Source organism: Podarcis filfolensis, assembly GCF_964270895.1.
Source record: "Podarcis filfolensis genome assembly, chromosome: 5".
Lineage (NCBI taxonomy): Eukaryota > Metazoa > Chordata > Lepidosauria > Squamata > Lacertidae > Podarcis > Podarcis filfolensis.
Window position 1 is genome coordinate 100,305,998 of NC_139608.1, and position 20,316 is coordinate 100,326,313.

The 20,316-nt window shown below is 45.4% G+C and overlaps 1 protein-coding gene and 1 long non-coding RNA gene across 2 annotated transcripts in view; one reads left to right on the forward strand and one right to left on the reverse strand.

Annotated features, from left to right (window-relative positions):
• The first annotated feature begins 935 nt into the window (after positions 1-935).
• Positions 936-20,316, forward strand: part of FAR2 (fatty acyl-CoA reductase 2) — a 114,693-nt gene continuing 95,312 nt past the window's right edge. Inside the window, exon 1 of the mRNA XM_083615712.1 lies at positions 936-1,512. The gene's annotated coding sequence lies outside the window, so the exon portion shown is untranslated. The remainder of the gene's footprint in view (positions 1,513-20,316) is intronic.
• LOC310763615 lies at positions 7,159-16,658 on the reverse strand. Its single transcript, XR_014548722.1, has 3 exons — positions 16,099-16,658; positions 7,913-7,970; positions 7,159-7,439 (listed from the first exon to the last, which is right to left on the reverse strand). It is a non-coding gene; the product is annotated as an uncharacterized lncRNA (long non-coding RNA).

Here is a 20,316-nt window from a genome sequence, read left to right on the forward strand (position 1 = left end):
GTATTCTGTGGTTGTTTGCTTGCTCTTCCTCTTGAAGTCTGGCTCCAGCTGGTTTCGTTGCTGGCAGAAGCCAATAGGGAGGCAAACAGTTGATTCCATTGGGGGGGGAACACCTCCTCCCACCTCCAAAACTTGAACCCAATAGGTGTGGTATTTAGCACTGGGGGAGGATTTAACCCACAACTGGAGGATGGTAAGAGTGACCAAGATGGGTTTAACTCTGCATGTCCTCCATTTCCATACATTTATTAACAAAGGTGCAGCAATCTCCTTTCTGTCTCAGTAGCTACTATGGAGAAATTATTTTAATGATTGAAGTATACCCTGTGGAAGATTTCCCAAGTTTGTTTCGATGCCGTGTAGATGCCTGCATATGAGACTTAACATGTGTACATGCGCTAGCCTTGGAAGAAGACACTTTGCGTTTGCCCCTCTACCTTTTTAAATTGTCAAGTCAGGTTTGCGGAGAAGCCGCCGCCGCCTTTTCCTCGCTGCCTCCCCCTGGGGAGGGAAAACACATTTAGGCACAACTCGGCCTCTTCGAAAAGCCCACTGCAAACCGAAGCATTCATCTGGCCATCTAGCACGAGGAATAAATTGGGTGGAAACAGTCATGTGACAAAGGCACATGAGAACAGAAGCAGCAAAGCAGGCTGGGATGTGCTGGGACTGCACAATCATTTGGGCCGACTAAAGTTATTCAGACCTAACTGTTGAGTCACTTGGATATGTGGCTTAGCAGCCAGTTTCTCTTTGTGCTCTCTGTAAGATTTCAGCAGTCTGTCTGCCTCAGCTGTGAGCAGAGCAGTATGTAATCTCAGTCAAACTGTATGGAACCATGTTTATAAAGAAGTTTATTTTAATTCAGTAAAGATTTTATTCTTTAGAACTCTTTATTATTAATTTACGCTGCGCGTCAGAAACCTGCAGGTGCTCTACCTGGGCCAGGTCCACGCGGCCTGTAGGCCGGTCCTTCCGAGGGCTTCTCGCCACCAGGAAGGGCGCCTGCCTGCCCTCGGCCCCTTCCCGCGTCCTGCTCGCTCCCTCGGGCTCCGCATTCCAGGGGCAGCCTCTCCTCCCCGCATCCTCTGCCAACAAGATGGAGCTTCCCTGGACGTTTCCTGTCAGCTTCGATTCTTGCGGCAGCGGGGGGGGGGAGCAAGCAAAGCAAGCGGCTTTGATTCCGCGTTAATCCTGAGGTGCAAAAACGGTTATTGCGGCTCTGGAGGGCCAGGAGCTGATTTCAGTGCCGCTGCTCAGCTGCAGCCGGGAGGAAGCGAGGCGGGCGGCGATCCGCTTCGTCCCTCCGCAGCCGGCCTCTCGCTGCTGCTGCTGCTGCTGCTGCCCGAGCTCCGCCGAGAGGCGGCGAAAGAGCAAGCGAGGCGGGCGAGCCACGGCGCTGCCCACTTCGGACGCCTGGACCGGGAGCAAGCAGAGCCATTTGCTTGCGGAAAACGCATCGCTCGCTGCGCGTCGGCCCGCGAGCGGGAACGAGAAGCACCGCGCCCGCAGGTAAGCCTGGCCGCCGAAGGGAGGCCGGGCAGGTGGGAAGGGGCCCGGCGCGCGGCTGCAGGGGACGAAGAAGCGCCACACGCGGGGGTCTCGCGCTGGGCTCCATCTGCTCCGGCGACCGGCGCGGCCTGGATCCGGGCAGCGACGCGCCGGCAGGCTGCGGAGCTGGGAGGGCGGGGCGGCTCAAGCCCGGATCCACGGTGAAGGTTTCTCCCTGGGGGCAGCCGGCTAGTCAATGTGCGGAGGAAGTAGGAAGCTGGGGTGGGTAGGTGGATGAGAGAGAGAGGGAGGGAGATGGAGAGAGAGAGATTTGGTGGGCAAATATTGCAATTGCCTCAGGACATGCAGAAGTGAACACTATTGACCACAGCTGGCTGGCTGTCACATGCTCACTGGTGGGTGTTGGCTGAGTATTTCAGACATTCGCAAGGATTGTCAGTGTTCCCGTGTAAATGTAACATTTTGTACATTCGTTGTAGTTGTGCGTATGGATGTGTACAAATTTCTTATAGTGACTATACTAGCATCTGGTGAATTTGCTCATATATGAATGCTGATAATCCCAGCTACATTTTGTGTATATCTGAAAACAGGTGACACTTCCCTATTTTTCAGACGTCCCCATGACATGGCAATCACACTGAGACAACATGTATCTTAAATTTCCAGACATAAAATTTTAATGGAATTGTAAGCATTCCCCATTCAACATTCACCAGATTTCAGAGATCTAATTTAATGCTGCACGTAAAGTAGGAGAATTAGGGCATATGCCAGGCTCAATTAAGTGTTTCTAATAAGTTAACTTTCTAAATAAGTTAAATGTGCTCATGTTCTCCAACTGAAATAAATGCAGTAGCCCCATGGCTATATTGAATGCATGTAAGGCATCCCTGGCTATATTGAATGCATGTAAGGATTTGTAATTTCTGTAGTACAGTTGTCAACAATAGCAGCAAAATTTTGAAAAGAAGATAATTGTAGCCCTTAATAGGATGTAACAGCATTCTAGACAAAGGGAAGTGTATTAGTCCGGTCCCTTTCCATGGTGTATTCTTTAGCTGTTGTTCAGATCAGTCTTGAAGAAACTTCTGCCTGCTTCAGTTTATTTACCAGTATTTGTCCTTGGGTGTCCTTGTACAAAGATCCTTAGCTAGCAGTGCAATTCTATTTTTTGAGTTATTACTGCATTAAAATCACCCATCAGGATAAGAGATAGCAAAGAATATTGTCATGAGTGGTGGGGAAGAGGAAGTAGGCTGTATGTGAGATCCTTCTAACCCCTTTAGGATTAAAATATAAGCCTGTCTAGCTTCCTGTGTTGAGGTGATAGCCTGGGTGATGAGCCATCAAGGGAAGCAAAGCAGAGCAGGTGAGGATAGGCTCTGTGTAATACAGGAAATGGGTAGGGCCCTTTCCTCCTTGGAGATAGTTTGAAGGACAAAGTCTGAGTTGAGAGTTTGCAGTATTGTGACCTAGAGGAAAAGGCAGCAAGCTGGAGAAAGAGTCAGAGTAACATTCACAGCAATCCAAGGCCCCAGGGAATGATTACATCCCTGCCGAACTTCTGAAGTCCAACATTGGCTGGTGGGCCCCCCTGCTGGCGTCTTTATTTTCTTGGATCGACTCAACGGGTTTACTCCCAGATGGTTGGACTGAGGCAATAATTATCCCAATCTACAAAAAAGGACCCATGACAGACCCGGCGAGTTATAGACCAATCAGCCTTCTGCCTATACCCAGCAAACTATATGCCAAACATCTTTATACCAAGCTAACTAGCTGGCTGGAAACTGAAGCCATTCTAGCGGAAGAGCAAGCGGGTTTCAGGCAAGGCAGATCCACCATAGACCATTGCTTCATCTTAGCCTATTTAATTGACAAATATGCCAAAAAATCCCGTGGGGTGTTATATGCAGCCTTTATCGATCTAAAGGCTGCTTTCGATTCAATTCCACGTGTAAGACTCTGGGATAAATTGAGCACATCAAGTATAGACAAAAGACTATTATTTCTGATGAGCTGTTTGTATAAAGACACGGTGCTGCATGTAAGAACTTCGTTAAATGGCCATCTTATAGGACCAGTTCCTGTCAGTAAGGGGGTCAAGCAAGGTTGCATCCTGGCCCCAGTTCTATTCAACATCTACATCAACGATATGGTTAACTGTTTGTCATCTCCGGACTTCCACGCCCCCAAACTGGCTGACAAAGCAATATCAGTGCTTTTGTACGCCGACGATGCGATACTCCTATCCCGAACAAGAATAGGCTTAAATAGGCTCATAGGTGAATTCTCAGCATACTGTAGGAGAGAGCAACTTGCAATAAACTATCAGAAAACCAAAACTATGGTTTTTGCAAGGAAACACAGACAGTATAGCTGGAGGATGGATAACCAGACAATTGAACAAGTCAAAGCCTTCAAATATCTGGGTATCGTTTTCCAGTCGACTGGGTCCTGGGATGTCCATCAAAAATGTGCCAAAGAAAAAGCAGCTCAAAGTATCAAGATGCTGTCCCGCTTCTTCTACACGAAGGGGGGCAGATACATCCCAGCAGCCCTTGAAGTTTATCAAGCAAAACCTCTGGCGCAGTTACTGTATGGGGCGCAAATCTGGACGGGGAACCACTGCTCCAGTCTCGAATCTGTCCAGTCTAAATTTCTAAGGCAGATTCTCGGTGTCCCCTCCTGTGTTCCAAACGCAGCATTAAGACTCGAGGCCTGCCTTCCATCTGTGGAAACTCGGACTTGGCAGAGAACACTCAACTATTGGCTTCGTCTTAATCTGAATCCACCTGGTCTACTGCCTTTAGTAATGCAAGACTCTCACAAAAGCAAGTGGTTCAAAACCGTGCATCAAAAACTCCTTACATGCGGTCTGCACTCACAGTCCCTATTATCAATGGGCCTCATCAAAGCAAAGAGTCTAATAGGCCAGCGCCTGAAAGACATCGAACGACAAAACAACCTGACCATCTTAAAGAAACTGTGCCCATGGTATACCTACTTTCCCCCTTCTCATTTTGACTCTCCAGCTTCATACTTGTCTAAACTAACCATCCCGAAATACAGACGTGCCTTTACATTGGCTAGATGGGATGTTCTCCCCTCTGCTGTACTCGAAGGTCGTTACCAAAAGACTCCATTTGAAAAACGACTCTGCCCATGTGGAGATGGTAACACGGAAACAGTGTCTCACGTCCTTCTTTCTTGCCCCCTCTACAAAGACCTAAGGAATGAGATTATTACTCCACTCATTCTCTCCAACCCCGGCCGTTCATCAGACATTACACTGTATTTTCTATTATCTGATACGGAAAGTCAGATAACAGAGAAGGTCGCGAGGTACATCGAGAGAGCTGCGAAATTGAGGGCCACCATCTGAGTGACAGACTTGTTCATCCGACGGACCACCTTTTGCCTGTTCTTTTTTTCCTTTTATCTCTATTTTTTACTTTTAACTCTTGTACAGCTGTGGCCTGTTGGCTTTGCTAATAAAGTTTTGTTGTTGTTGTTCACAGCAATGTTTGATTTTTGTTTAAATTCAAGGCTGCAGCCATGGGAGAAACAAGACCCTTTTAGGATGTTGATGCTCTGAATCCCTTCATTGCAGGCTAAGGTTGTACATATGTGTAAATATACCATAGATAATAAAAACTCCACAGTCTCTGCCTCATTTCTGAAGGAAACACGATTCCTGAGTAAGCGCCTGGAACCCCTGAAATCTCACACCGCTCAGAGATTATGGTGGTGCTCTACACTGGTGTTAGAAGTGGGATTTGTGTTTCCTGGAGGGGGGCCTGTGAGTGAGGGGTGCCAGAGTGGAGGGAGAAACAGCAATATTACTGGAGCAGGTCAGGTTAATGATCCAGCAGCAGTGAGGCCAGATGTTTGACAAGATGCTCCTGCAGCAAAGCCAGCAACAGATGGAACAGCAGAACCAGTGGTTCAGTGAAATGAAGCAAATGCAAGCAGAGTGTGTGAGAAAACTCCTTGGAGAGAAAAGTGTGACTCCATGTGAGGTGGGAGCCTGGCCTGATGAGATGCAGTTGGTAAGCTGAAGACAATGCCTTGTAGAAGAGCGAGTTGGCTGGAGCTGCTTTGGGCCTGTGACATGTGCTCTGCCTCTGAGCTAAGACTTGTCGAAAAGGAAGCTGCTTTATATCAGGGCAGACCTTTTGGCTCAGTATTGTCTTGTACTAACTGGCAGCCACTCTCCAGGGCGACAGGGCTCTTTCTCACCTCTATTTGAACATGCCAGAAATAGACCTTTGGACCTTCTGCATACAAAGCATGTGCAAACCACTGAGCTGTGGCCCTGTTACACTAAGCCTTGTCTTTTGGCCGGCTCTCTCTGGAGACAGCATTTACTTTTCCCTGACCATCCAGAACTCCAGATTCCCTTTGTGTCTGCTTCTTGCTCCACTGTAGCCTGTAAGATTTGAGAGGGTATTGTCTTGAGGCTTCGGACAAATTGGGCTTTTTAATATTTTTTGCTAATTACATTAAGAGTAAATGAACTTTTAAAAAACACTAAGGAGTCTTTACAATATAGCAAACTGGAGCTGCCAGTCAAGTAGTGTCCCATCTCAATTAGACAAATGGAAATTAATGTTGCATACTTTATTTGAAGGAACATTTCTAACCCCTCTTACTTGAAGAATACCAGCCTTTCAGAGCTAGGTAAATGTTATGAAAAGTGAGAAGAAAGCAGATGAAAAGTATATGTTTTAGCTATTTGGTGACTTTCTGGTTTCTGTTTGTTTGTTCCCACACTCTTGTTTAAAGATTTCTTCCTTTAGCTAGAAGTGTCTAGGATTGCCAGTTACCAAGATTTGTAATTAAATGTATATGTTTCACCTTCCTCCCTTAGATGCTTAGGTTGCTTTCCTTCTTTCTGGAAAATGCCTTTCCCCATGCAAGTCAAGGTTATTAAATGACCTGCCTCCATTCTCGGTAAATCATAACCATTCTATGTAAATCCACCTCTTTTGTAAAGCCACTTATTTATTTTCATTTATTGATTTCAGCTTTTTTATGCCACTTAATTGCTGAAGTTTCTAGGTAGTGTACAAAAAGATTGCATGAAGTTTTCTATTAATAAAAACAGAAAATGTACCTGGCCTATGTAAATCCACCTCTTTTGTAAAGCCACTTATTTATTTTCATTTATTTATTTATTTCAGCTTTTTTACCCCACTTAATTGCTGAAGTTTCTAAGTAGTATACAAAAAGATTGCATGAAGTTTTCTGTTAATAAAAACAGAAAATGTACCAGCTGAAATAGAAGGATCTTCATCATTGCTTATTGTTGATTGTTTCCCCTCCCAGTGTTGGTTTGAGTTTGTAATTTGGTTAAAAGGGAAAAATACTGAATATGGTAAAATAATAAAAATGTTGTTAGCTATTCCTTTCAGCTTTCTGTCTCCAGATTTGATAAGCACCCCCTTTAGACCCTCTGTTCGTATGGAAAGCGGGGAAATAGGTATGGTAAAATGGAGGATTCCCTGGATGCGATGCTTAGATCCAGGATTGAGGCAAGTACTCTTTGGTGAGAGAGCCCCAGCATAGATTTGAACTTACAAAAAATGCTGCGAAGTAAAGCATGGAAATATAGGCTGTTAGACCTTTAAAATATCTCTGTCTAAGTTTCTTCCAAAGCTCCCCTCTTCCCATAGCACAGAAAGAGACCACACATTTGGTAAGTTAGAAATGGTTTACTTACAAATTCTTCAAAGGGCAGATTCATATGCTTTTCTATACAGCAGAAAGAAAAGACAGGCAATGCATCTTAGTTTCAAAAATGGTAACAGTTTCTAAATTATTTGTATAGAAACACAAAGATGACTTGCTGAAGCCACACAGTCTAAGCTTGGAGCATCCAGCACAGACATCCTTACTGGTCAGGTTCACATAGTGCAGACCTATATTACTAGTAGCTGTATTACTACAAAGGAATTTCAGAAATAGACTGGAAAGAGAAGCTGCTGAATTGCAACTCATTACCAAACTTAAAACCATGGAGAGACCTGGTCTGAACAAAGACATTGGATTCTTATCTCATTATACATGACAAAGCCATTTTTCACCTTCTCACCCCTTGCTTTTTCCTGTAAGACCTATTGCAGTCGTTAAGAGTCGTCAACAGGCTCATCACAGCTATCTGCCAATCACCCATTCCCACCACCCTTCTGAGTAATACCCCTCCCCACCTTCTCACTATATAAAAGGATCTGGCAACTTCTGTTTCAGTGTATCTGAAGAAGTGTGCATGCACACGAAAGCTCATACCAAGAACTAACTTAGTTGGTATTTAAGGTGCTACTGGAAGGAAAAAAATTTTTTTGTTTTGACTATGGCAGACCAACACGGCTACCTATCTGTAAATAGTGCAGACTGTTAGTATTTCATGTATCTGATCCTGCAGATACGATTGGTGTAATTCACATGCCTGTCTGGGAAGACTGTGGGAACGGAAGACAGCCTTATCCCTCTTCCGTTGTCTGTACTGTTGCACTGTACTTTTGCTTTTACTTTGTTCTGTTTTCTCTCAGAGCTGATGAGAGAGGATGCCATGATGCTTTGTCTGTACATAGTGTGTACATACATACGTAGATTAGCTCTATGATGTCTCACGCTTCTTGCTGTGTAATGCTAGAAGATTAGTGTTCATATATGTGGGATGTGAAACACAGAGCAGTCAAGTACAACATCCCTAGAGTGGACATAAAAAGGGGGTGTCTGGACCAGCCAGTTGGATCTTCCTGTTTCCTCCTAGGCTGGGACAGACTTCCTCTACATGTGACCAGAGGTGGGCGTGACCTCACCTATGCAGGTAACAAAATACCTCAGCGGAGGCTGCCATCTTTCTCTGTGACTACAGAAGAAGCAACATCTGCTTAGCCTAAGATGCTCTCTTGGCAGCCAAGAGAGGACAAAGGAGCTGTCTGCTTATGGGATAGTTTCCAGGTGTATATTACTTTTGTAACTTAAGTCTGCCTTTTGGGATCCATTTGTGAACAGAATGTGTGAGTAAACTCTTTTTATACTTTTATAGAAGACTGTGTTGTGTCTATATTTTTATGAGGGACTAAAGGGGAAATTACCAAACGAAACTTATTTTAGAGGCTTTAGTGAGCCTGAGCAAACGCATCCGCTGTGCAAGTTCAAAAAGGGGAATTTTACTCTGCTAAATTGTAGAACTTGTTAACACAAGTTGGAAAGGATATAATCAAACAATATATCCTCTCCTGCATCCCTGAACAATCCCACAATATACCATCTGGTATATGTCACTGGGCGCAATGTAGAAGAAGGGAAATGCCTTTTCCAGAGCTGCGCATACCGGAGGACACTCGGACAGTGGGGGCTGCAGGAGCACCCCAGGGCATTTTCCAGTGTGTTGATCGCGATCGACTGGTCAATCACCGGATGGATTTTGGTTGATCGCACTATGGCCAGGCAGGCTTTGCTCCTCCCTCACACCTGGGGCTCAGCTGTGGGAGGGAGGGAACTGCACCTCCACTTTTGCCATCCCGTGAGCTCCAGAACGCGGGCCTCTCTCTTCGCTCTACTAAGGAAGCCATCCTCAGCTGGGCAGCCCTCACTGGGTGTTGCATGGCCATGCTCATGCGGCTGGGAGAGGGTGCAGCGGTCCCCAAAGGAAAGTGGGGTGCAGGGTTGTGAGGCTGGATAAAAGGAGAGCCCCTTTCCTTCCTCCTCCATACAGAGCAGCCTGTGGCTTAATCAGCTGTAGCCTCTGTTTGGGCATTACGTGGAAGAAGGCGATGGAATCGACCGCAAATCCATGCTAAGGAAAGAAAGGGGTTTTTCCTGGTCACCAACAATGCCTTACACCTCGCCCCTAAAGTGAAGAAGTTGAAGAAGGACAATGGGAGAGTGTTCCAGTTTTTGATACTGGATAGTAAATCACAGCCTGCTTGAAGTTGGACATGCCTGATAGTGGATGAAAAAAACAAATAGTTTGGTAACTCTTCCTCCAAAGGTGAGGGTCAGTGGTCTAGCTAAGCCTTGCAGGACAGTTTTCTTTTTGGTCTTAACCCCTACATGCATTAATTAGAGTTAAGCTTATTGGTTATATGAGGCTGATTTATCCCACACCCAGTGTATATTATCCGTCAAGCAAATATTCACAAGCTACATCTTTTTGTTGCTGTGAGTTGGCATTATTTTTTGGTGGTGGTGCTTTGTGTGTGTGTGTCATGCAAAACTTAAAAACATAAAACTTAAAAAACAAAACAAAATGAAAGGATAATTAATAAAATCAAAGTTGGAGACAATATAATAAGCAATCCTAAGGAAATTGCAAATAGCTTCATGGAATTTTATAAGGAACTGGATTATGCTGTATTATTTTACTATTGCATGGCAAGTCCCCTCCCCCGTGTGAAATGAAGACACTGGACACATTATTTAAGGTTAATGGGCATAAAAAGGCCACAACTTTATTGATTACAGAATTGAAAGGTATTGGCCTTAGGCATTGGCTCCTATCGACTACCTGGCATGGAGACCGGGAAGGGTTATCCACAAGCCATGGGAGTCCTGTTGAAGTATGCCAACTAGGATCCCACGGGTGTCACCGCTTGGGGGCGTGCCAGAGGCCCTTAGCTCCCTAGGTTTCGGACAAGGCAACGCCCCCCGGAGTCCTCTACCGGACTACCCTTTTCCTTGGGGGAAGGTGATGGCGCTTCCTTCCCCCCATTCATTTGCATAACAATTAACCCCTGCCAATGCCTAACCGCCACTCGAGCAAAGCTCGCCGCCAATACCTTCAAACCTGTAACCAACTCCTAATCCCTGCTGTGATGTCCCCCAACCAAATATCGTTTCCAGCATCTGACAGATGCACGCCATTCCATCTGTAGAGGGCCTCGTTGCTGTACTGGATGCCTGGGTGTCCTATGACGCACCCGCCCAGAGCTGCCACTCTACGTTCCACAGCCCGCTCCAAGACCTTTCTTGCTTTATTGATTCCAACCGGGCTCACACAATCCCTCCATGTCCTCCTCAAGCAACGAGGACCACAAGATAGTAATGTTTGGGTAAACCGCCATCAGATCAGCAAAATCGTCAAAAATGTTCCATCTCAAGTCAATAGCTTTGCGGTACGCTAGGTCGTTTTCCCCCAACTGGATAACCAGGGCATCAGGTGGGCCCTCAGAGGCAGCTCTCGCCATCATGGCTGGCTTGAATTCGCTCCAGCACATCCCTCTTCGCGCTATCCATACCAGCTCCACATTTGCAGGCAAGTTCAAGTTTTGTCCCAACCCGGTACTCATGGCACGATTCTTGGCCCAATGCACAATGCTGTGGCCCACCAACCAAATGCGCACCCTCTTGTATTTTGAAAAGCAAATAGACAGAAAAACCAAGGTCAGGAGAACAACCGCTAGTCATAGATTCTTTCTCACATAAGCTTTGTATGCTTTAGATTTCCACCGCCCTAAGTCCTTTATTCTCTCTGTGGAGAGCCTAAGGTGCACTGCAGTGGTAGCTGCCCCGATCCGAAAGGAGTGAGCCGCAAATTCAGCCGCGGGCAGTCCGCATGCTGCCAACGCCATGCGCATCACTCGTGTAAACTGGTGTCTGGCCAAGAGCGATCCATCCGCGTGAATAAAAAAGGGGCCGGGGCTATTGGGTCTTAAGTAGAGGAAACGCCTCGTATCCCTAACTGGACAGGGACCACTAGCTTGTGCGGCTGGTAACCGAAAGAGGGCCCCCCTACCCTGTTGGTCCGTCTTAGAGCTCCGTACCTGAACGATTAGGTCAGTCCCTGATAGGGTCAGATCACTTAAGAGGATGCCCCTCTGGCAGTGGGCAACCCCTCCCTCGCAGACTACCTCCCCTATGCGCAGGACACAAAGAAGGCTATGGAATAAGCGGCAGAGAATAGGCGAGCTTCATATTTTGACCAGCATATTTCTCGTAATTTTTTGTGTATCTGGGTCAGAATATCATAAGTTATGGGCCTCCTCTTGTCAGAGCTGGCGCCAACCCTATAAAGTCTTACGCACGATAAATTCAGCACACGGGTAGGTGGCGAAAAAGGCTTTACAATATTGAGAGTCTTTGGTGCCCTGCCCAGCTCCTTCAGGTGGGCTAAGTAGCGGAGGACCTCCCTCATTGAGGGTATGGAATTCTGCCTTGTGCTGGGTATTCTGCTGCGGAACTTTAAGAAGTCAGCCCAAGCCTTCTTGTATGATCTCATTGTGGAACGGGCCACTGCACCGAATACTCCCTTCATCACTTCTTGCTCCCAAGACTCCAGAGATGCTCCGGGAAAGGCATCGATGATTGTTCCGCATCCGGCACTAATGAGCGGAAGCGCTCCATCTGAAAATGAGACAGAGCATCCGTGATGTCATTATTAATGCCAGGTACGAATTTGGCTGAAAAATATATATTCTGTTCCAGACACAGAAGGACGAAGGACCGTAACAAGTTCCCCACCCTGGTGGAGCGTGCGGACTGTCTAGAAAGAACCGCTACTACTGCCTGGTTATCTGTGTTGAAACAAACCCTATGATTGCGGAGCTGCTCTGCCCAAAGATGTACTGCCACTACAATAGGGAAAAATTCCAAGAATGTAAGGTCCCGAGTAATGGGCTGGCCCTGCCAGTCTGCAGGCCACTTTTGGGCACACCACTGGCCCCTGAAATAAACTCCAAAACCCAAGGAACCTGCCGCATCTGACTGGACTTGGAAGTCAGCATTGAGTGCCATGGAATCTTGCCATAAGGATATACCGTTGTACTTGTCGAGGAATTGTAGCCAAACTCCCAGATCCGCCTTAACTTCTTTGGAGAGGTGCACCCTATGCTGTGGTGCCCTGAGACCTGCCAACAATCTGGCCAGGCGGCCGCAAAAGGGGTGACCCGGCGCCACTACCCTACAAGCGAAATTTAGGTGGCCTAGCAGGGATTGAATTTGCCTTAGGGTAACCTTCCTTAGGGGCAGTAGCTGTTGTATCAGTACTTTAAGGGCGATCAGTTTTTTCCCAGGCAACCTACACGTCTGGGCCACAGTGTCTAACTCAATGCCCAGATAGACCATGGAAGTGGCTGGACCCTCCGTTTTCTCAGCGGCCAGCAGCACGCCCAGCTCCCCGGCCAGGGCTGTGAAAGCCTCCAAGAGGGCGGAGCATCGTTGCCTGTTATCTACCACCAAAATAAAGTCGTCCAGGTATTGCGTCATGCCCAACGACCCTGTCCTGAAGCGTAGGGCCTAATCAAGAAACGTACTGAACGACTCGAAGGCTGAGCAAGCCACGGAGCAGCCCATAGGCATTGCTTTGTCAATGAAATACGCCCCCTCAAATCTAAAGCCCAACCAACGGAAGTCAGCTGGATGGACGGGAAGAAGGCGGAACGCCGACTCAATGTCACATTTGGCTAGAAGTGCCCCTTGCCCAAATCTGCGAATCATTTTAACTACTTGGTCAAAGGAGGCGTATTTCACTGTACAAAGTTCCTGGGGGAATCGCATCATTGACCGAGCCTCCCCTTGGGTAAGAGAGATTGTGGATCATGCGGAATTCCCCTGGGGTCTTTTTTGGTACAATGCCCAGAGGGGATAGGTGAAGTCCATCCAAGGGAGGTTCGGCAAAGGGGCCTGCTACCCTACCTGCCCTGATTTCTTTCTCTTATCTTTTTTCTATCTCGGGCCTTTCCCTAACTGATTTTTGATTTTGTGGGTCCCCGGTGTTAGGGGGGAAAGCTACGGGAATTCTGAACCCTATAGAGAACCCCTCCCAAAGGTATTGTGCGGCTTTTCGATCGGGATATTGATCTAGCAGGGTTTTGAGGGGCTGAAGACGGATAGGGGAGGAGGCCAAACCAAGATACAAGTTACTGGCGGTTATCGGGTCCCTGGTGGGAGGATCCGGGGGCACCTCTGGTATTGTTGTGGAAGTACCCCCTGCCCCCTCGAAAGGGCTGCTGTTTATTCTTGAAGCACGCAGAGGCGGGGTGGTTTCCCAAGCACCGCTCACATTCATGAAGATACTTACAGGAGGGTCGCGAGCATACACCCCTGTTGAGCTCCCAGCACTGGCGGCGCCGTTTCGCCTCTGTCTTACCTGCCTTGGCTGATTCCTGGTTTTTCTTTTCAATGTAGGGATTGACGTCCTCGCCCCAGTAGTTGGGATCCCTTAGATCCCATCAGGTGGAAGGCAGGAGACAAGCATTTCTACGGAAATTCTCATCATACGTTAAAGCGGCATTTCCCCCTGAGAGCGTGTGAGCCTGCCTCACATGAGCCAAATAAGCAACCAAATCCATGGAGCGCCAAGGATAAGCCACGCAAACAACTCCCATGAGAACCTGGTACCCATCCAACTAATTCTCAAAGGTCCGCTCCGCCCTAGGTGTCCTATACCTCCGCTTACCAAAAGAGCGCCTCTTTTCACCTTTCCCCGTTACTTTAGTAGGAGGGAGAAGGGTAAACATGTCCACATAGTCCCCGTTGAGGATCTTATTCCTCTTCTGGGACAAATGGTTCCCCAGTATAAAAGCAACCGATGGATTAATCAGGCAGATCTTGTCTAAAGAAGTAAAGCAAATGAATTGTTATCACCAATGAGCAGCCAAGTAAATGATGCTGCAAGAAGCCCCTTGCACTCTTTAGTTAAATTACCCAATGAATTATTCAAGCAGACAGATAAGCTCTCTTGAAACCCTGTGTACGCAATTAGAATTACCGCGATTGAATTGTTTTCTCACAGCCAAGCTCCCCCAGAGCCCCTTAAGCACTTAATTAAAACGACCAAATAATTGCCAGATTAAATGATAAACTTTTATCTATTCTTTCAGTGTTGCTACATAAACCGAAAATAATAGAGTGAAATAAAACCTTTATCTATTCTCTCAGTATTGCTACATAAACCGAAAATAATAGGGAGAAATAAAAGCAATGTCCGTCTATGTTACAGCCCGCAAGAACTGTAAACCTGCCTACTTCTATACCGCCCCCCGGGGCTAACAGGCTCCGGCACTCAGGGCAGAGATTACTACCTTACCGGAGCAAAAGGCGCCCGCGATTGGTGCCTGTTTGCGGATGCGAAGCTAGGTGATTAAAAGAGAATTCGTGCCAGCCGCCCGCACCTCACCCAAGATGGCTGCCCAGGCTTCCCCACGCGGACCCTACCAAGATGGCGTCCTCTAACCGCCCTTACCCCGTACCTCAACCAAAATGGCCACCCGTGCTACACCCACGTGCGCCCACAAGATGGGGCCTACGATCTGTCCTTACAGTGACCCAGGAGCCCCCGTTAAAAGGAAATTCGCCCCCACAACACAGTGCACGGCAAGCCAACACTCATGTTTATCATGGGCGGTTAAATCTCCTCCCGCTAGAGGCTGCCTCTCCCAAAATGGCTGCCGGTGCAAGCCACGTGGTACACTCAAAATGGCCCGGTAACCGTGGAAACGGCCGACAGCGGCTATTCCAAAAGCAAAGGGGAATTAAAGCTGCGAATATCCGCGCCGCCCCAAAAAATGCACGCTCCCCAGCACCGTTGCCACACACAGAGAAAGGGGGCTTAGCCGAATAGAAACCCCTAGGGAAGGAGGTGTGGGCTCAGCGCGGACCCTGGCAGTGCAAAGGTGTAAATGAAGGCAAGGCAAACAGCGGGTGGAGTAAAGCACAGCAACAAGGTATAACTGCTAAAATAAGAAAAGCCCGAAGGAATCGCATCTCGTCTGTAGAAATACATTACCAACGGAAGGTTATCCTGCGCTACGGAGCTCAAAGGACCGTCCCCGCTGTGGTGCTGCAGCCCTTCGGCGCATCCGATGTTGCTTGCTGCTTCCCCTAGGTCCACTCTCGCTACTGGGCACTCGTCCCTCAGCGGCCAGACAAATTCCCGATCGCGCGCCCCTGTCGCTTAGTGCCCACGCCGCTCAGGCGACCTAGCAATTTTCGGCCAAGACAAAGGTCTCGCAGGTGATATCAGCTCTTTTTGCTCCAGCAAGGGTAAAGCAACGAACGTAAAACAAAAGAAAAACAGGCTCAACCAGTAGCAGCGAACAAAACCAACAAAAAACAGCAAAAAGAATTCCCGCACGGTAGAGGCTTGACGATCCGATGCTTAGATGGAAACCGCTCAGCTGGAAAGGGGAAAGAGGGTGGTCCCCGGTCGTGCCTGGCCTTAAGTAGGCTAGGCCACGCCTCCCTAGCCCGCCGATTGGCGGGCCGGGTCAAAGGCACGCCCGGGGATTCCCTGGATCTCGCGGGGGCAAAAGGCCAGCCACCGCGTGTGTGGGAGGGGGTAGCCCACAACCCCCTCTCCTCCCAAGCTCGGAAATGGCTTTGTTAGCCACTCTGAGCCCGGCTTCGGCTGGGGAGGGCAGGTTATAAATAAAATTTTATTATTATTTATTATTATTATTAAAGAAGGAAGAGAAACACCTGAAGAGATAAAAGCATACCTGGATCAAAATAACTTACCAAAAATTTCTATTGACCAAACTAAAATATTGAATGCTCCCATCACAGCCCTAGAAGTCCAACGAGCAATAAAGAAATCTAAACTAGGAAAAACACCTGGACTAGATGGCCTACCAGCAATTTATTATAAAAAATTAGAAGAGGTGTTATTTGAGTCATTAAAGACTACAATGAATATTTTAAAATGGTAAATTACCAGAATCATGGATGAAAAGTTATATAAGCCTGATTCCAAAACAGAGAACAGATTTAACATTGGTTTCCAATTACAGGCCAATATCACTCTTAAATAATGATTATAAATTATATGCTAATATCCTTTCTGAAAGAATGAAGACCATCCTCCAAACCATTATTCACAAAGACCAAGCTGGCTTTCTCCCTGGCCGCTTAATGCAGAACAACATTGGAAACATCATAAACTTGCTGGAATATTTCGAGACATGATTTGATAAGCCAGCTATATTTATGTCAGTAGATGCAAAGAAAGCGTTCAATAATATTTCTTGGAGATTTATGACAACCATGATACAACAAAATGGAATTTGGGGATTTATTTTGTAAAGGAATTCAGGCTATCTATACAAAACAAAAGGCAAGAAAAATCATATAACTGAGGAATATGAAATAAGGAACCAGACAGGGCTGTCCTCTCTCTCTGTTAATATTCATATTAGTGATAGAAGTTTTAAATAAGAAAATAAGAGAGGAAAAAAATATTAAAGGTATAACATTGGGAAATAAAATATGCAAACTAAGGGCATTTGCAGATGATCTTATTATCACAAATGAAAACCCAAAAGAGGGCCTCAATAAAACTTTGGAAATAATTAACAATTATGGGAAAGTAGTGGGGTTTAAATTAAACAGTGACAAAACAAAACTTATGGCTAAGAACCTTACCGCCCAAGAGAAAAAAGAACTTGAAAGGTCAATACACTTGAATTTTGCCAAAAAATAAAATACCTTGGAATCTGGTTAACACTGAAAAATATTAACCTCTATCAAGATAACTATATCATGACGTGGTCCAAAGTCAAAGGAAATAAGGAGATCTGGAGTAGATTGAAATTGTCATTTTGGGGACATATATCGGCTATTAAAATGAATGCCAAAGATGCTCTTTCTTTTTCAAACCATTCCAGTCATAGGGGGGACAGGCTGCATTACAAAGCGGCAGAGGGAAATATCTAAATTCCTCTGGCAATGACAAAGACCTAGAATAAAACATACACTGCCTATTGACATTAAAGGGGGGGGGATTTGGTCTGCCCGATTTAAAACTTTACTATGAAGCAGCCTGTCTCTTTTGGATTAGTGTTTACTTAAGAACACAGATGTATTGGATTTGGAAGGACATGACAACCGCTTCGGTTGGCATGCATATTTAAATTATGATAAGACCAAAATACATAAAGGCTTTATAAACCATATAGTAAGAAATGTGTTGTATAAGGTTTGGGCAAAATATAAAGGCTTGTTGGAACCCCAAGCCCCAAGATGGATATCTCCTTTGTTAAAGGTTGCTAAGAAGAAGAATATAAAATGAATATAAAATGAAGCTGGTTGACGTATAACTCTTTATTACTAGAGGAAGGTAATCAATTAAAGCTTAAGAACTATGATGAAATGAAAGATCAGCTCTCGGGATGGCTACAGTATCACCAACTCTTTGAGACATTTAAACAAGACAAAAAATCCGGTTTCGCCACTGAGCCCTCTAAACATTTGTCTCGGACAAATGGTGGTGGTGCGGGAAAGTGAAGGAAATATGTATCATATGTGGTGGACATGCGGGAAAATTAAAGAGTTTTGGAATCTCATTTATGATGAGATGAGAAAGATCTTTAAATTAACATTCTTTAAAAAAACACTCAGAAGCTTTCTTGCTTGGAATTTTAGGCAGAGAGATACCGAAAAATGTAAAAGAAATTTTCCTATACGCAACAGCCGCCACCCAAATGTTAAGTGCAATGAACTGGAAAGGGGGAAAGGTTCCAACACTAGCAAAATGGCAGAATAAATTACTAGAATATGCAGAAATGGCACAATTGACTGAGAGGTAATACAAAACAATCATTTATTCAAAAATGGGATATGTTTGAGAGATATTTACAAAACCACAATGGTGGTATGACATCTATGGCAGCGTTTGAATGACCCCTGTGTAAATTAATAATAAAGAAATAAGGAAAATTGGTACAATATTTTGTAAGAAAGTATTAGAAAATATAGAAAGATTAAGGTAATAATTATAAGTACACTCGATATCAGAATTGTTAAATACATTGGGAGTTGATGGATGGGAAGTCTATTACATTTCTAAGAACGTAGGACGAAAGAGACTGTATAAGATTGAATCAACCTATATTTGCAAATTTGTATAAGATTACTTACACAAGATTGGTTTTTTATTTATTTAAGATTGTTTTTGTTTTTATGAATTTCAATAAAGAATTATGATGTTGGGAAGAAAGAAAAGCATAAAAGCCTGCAATGAGTCAACACCAAGTCCTAGGTGACAGGTGGAGAAAGTTTTTGAACCTAACAGCTGCTTTCTGTCACAGAGTATCTTCCAGAGACTGTACAACAGTGACAAAGAAGAGCAAAAGGGGTGGAACAGGGGATGTGAAGTTTGCATTTGAATAGTAGACAGCACTTCAGCCACACTAAAGTCAAGGAGTTTCTACACATGAACCACATTTCTTCATCCTCGCACTCAAGAGGCATTATTACAGTTCAAAGACACAATCCAACAAAGCAAAGGCATTCAAGGAAGGTGCAAACCAGAGCCAGTGACAGGTGTGACTTGAAGAGAATCCCAAGGGCTGGGTAGAGTGGTCTGTATTTGGCCCCTAGGCCCAAGGATACCTACCCTAAACTGTGGCGCCCTCCCAATTACCCATGCTGATCACTAGAAACACCACATAAACCCGTTTTTGTTTCTGTGCCTTAATAGGTAATAAATGTACTTCTGATTGGCCGCCCATTCTGGTGGACGAGAGCTCTTTCGCTTGAAAGGGCACCAGTGCTTTGAAGGTGGGGAGAAACCGCTAGAACGATGCGGTACCCCATAAATAACCTCGGATTCAGCATTCCGAGGAGCTAGTCTTCCTGCTGGTGCCTGGAGCGACTCCCCCGCTCCCCGGTAAGCTCTTGAAAAGAGCTCCGAGAGCGAGTGGGGTTGGAGACGGAGGCACTTGGGAATAGACTCGCTTCCTTCATCGCACAAAGCTCCAAGTCTGGCGATCGTGAGTGGCCAATTCCTCCAAATAACTTCGATTGGAAAAGAGTGAGTAAAAATTAACAATTTGGATATCTATTTGGAAAGGATAGGGATTTAAAAATGGAGGTCAATCCCTTCCTCTGATTAAAAGAGAAAACAGCCACAGTAGCCAAAGCCGCAATCTATAAAATACGACTTTTAAAAGACTTTTAAGTTAACCTTTGGATTCCCCCTTCTAGCAGGGGGAAGGGGGGGACCTACTTTTCTGATTTTCTTAATCCCTGCAGAAGACAGTTTGGATTTACGAGGTTTGGAATAGCCCAAGAAAGATGTTAAATTATTTTTGTATGCCACAATGGCTGCCTGAATATTACTTGCTAAAAATTGGAAAACACAAGAACTACCAACAGTGGAAGATTGGCAGACGAAGATGATGGACTTTTCGGAGCTGGCTGACCCGACTGGAAGAATCCGCGACCAGAAAGAAGAGGAGTTTCAAGAGGACTGGAGGAAATTTACTGACTATTTGAATAAATATTGTAATATAAAAAATTATAAATTACTTGAAAGAAACAAATAGATCTAGGATTAAACTAAGTTATAATTAAGTAAATGGGATTTAGAATATTAAGAAAAGTGAATAAGATGGACTATAATTGGAAATTGTTTTAGTTTAATAATGATATTGGAAAGCTGTTACTTTTAACTACAAGGAAACTCAGAAGGGAGGGACTAGAGGAAGTCAACCAAGATGTTTATATATAAATTTTTATATCTAAATAAGGTAATAAATGTAAGCACCCTGAATAGAGTCGGGAACACATTGGCAACCAATGTAGCTAATGTAAAGTCCTTGTTGCATGTGTTCAACTGCTGCCTCATTAGCACTTTTTGTATTAGCTGCAATTCACAGATAGTTTTCAAGGGTGGATCCACATATAGCACATTACAATGTAGTCTAACCTGGAGGCTACCAGAGGATGAGGGGCCTTGGCCTGGCTATCTCTGTTCAGAAGTGGCTACAGTTGGTGCACCACCTGATGCTGCACAGAGGTGTCTCTAGCCATTGAGGCCACAATGATAGTTCGGGGAGTACTCTCCAGCTG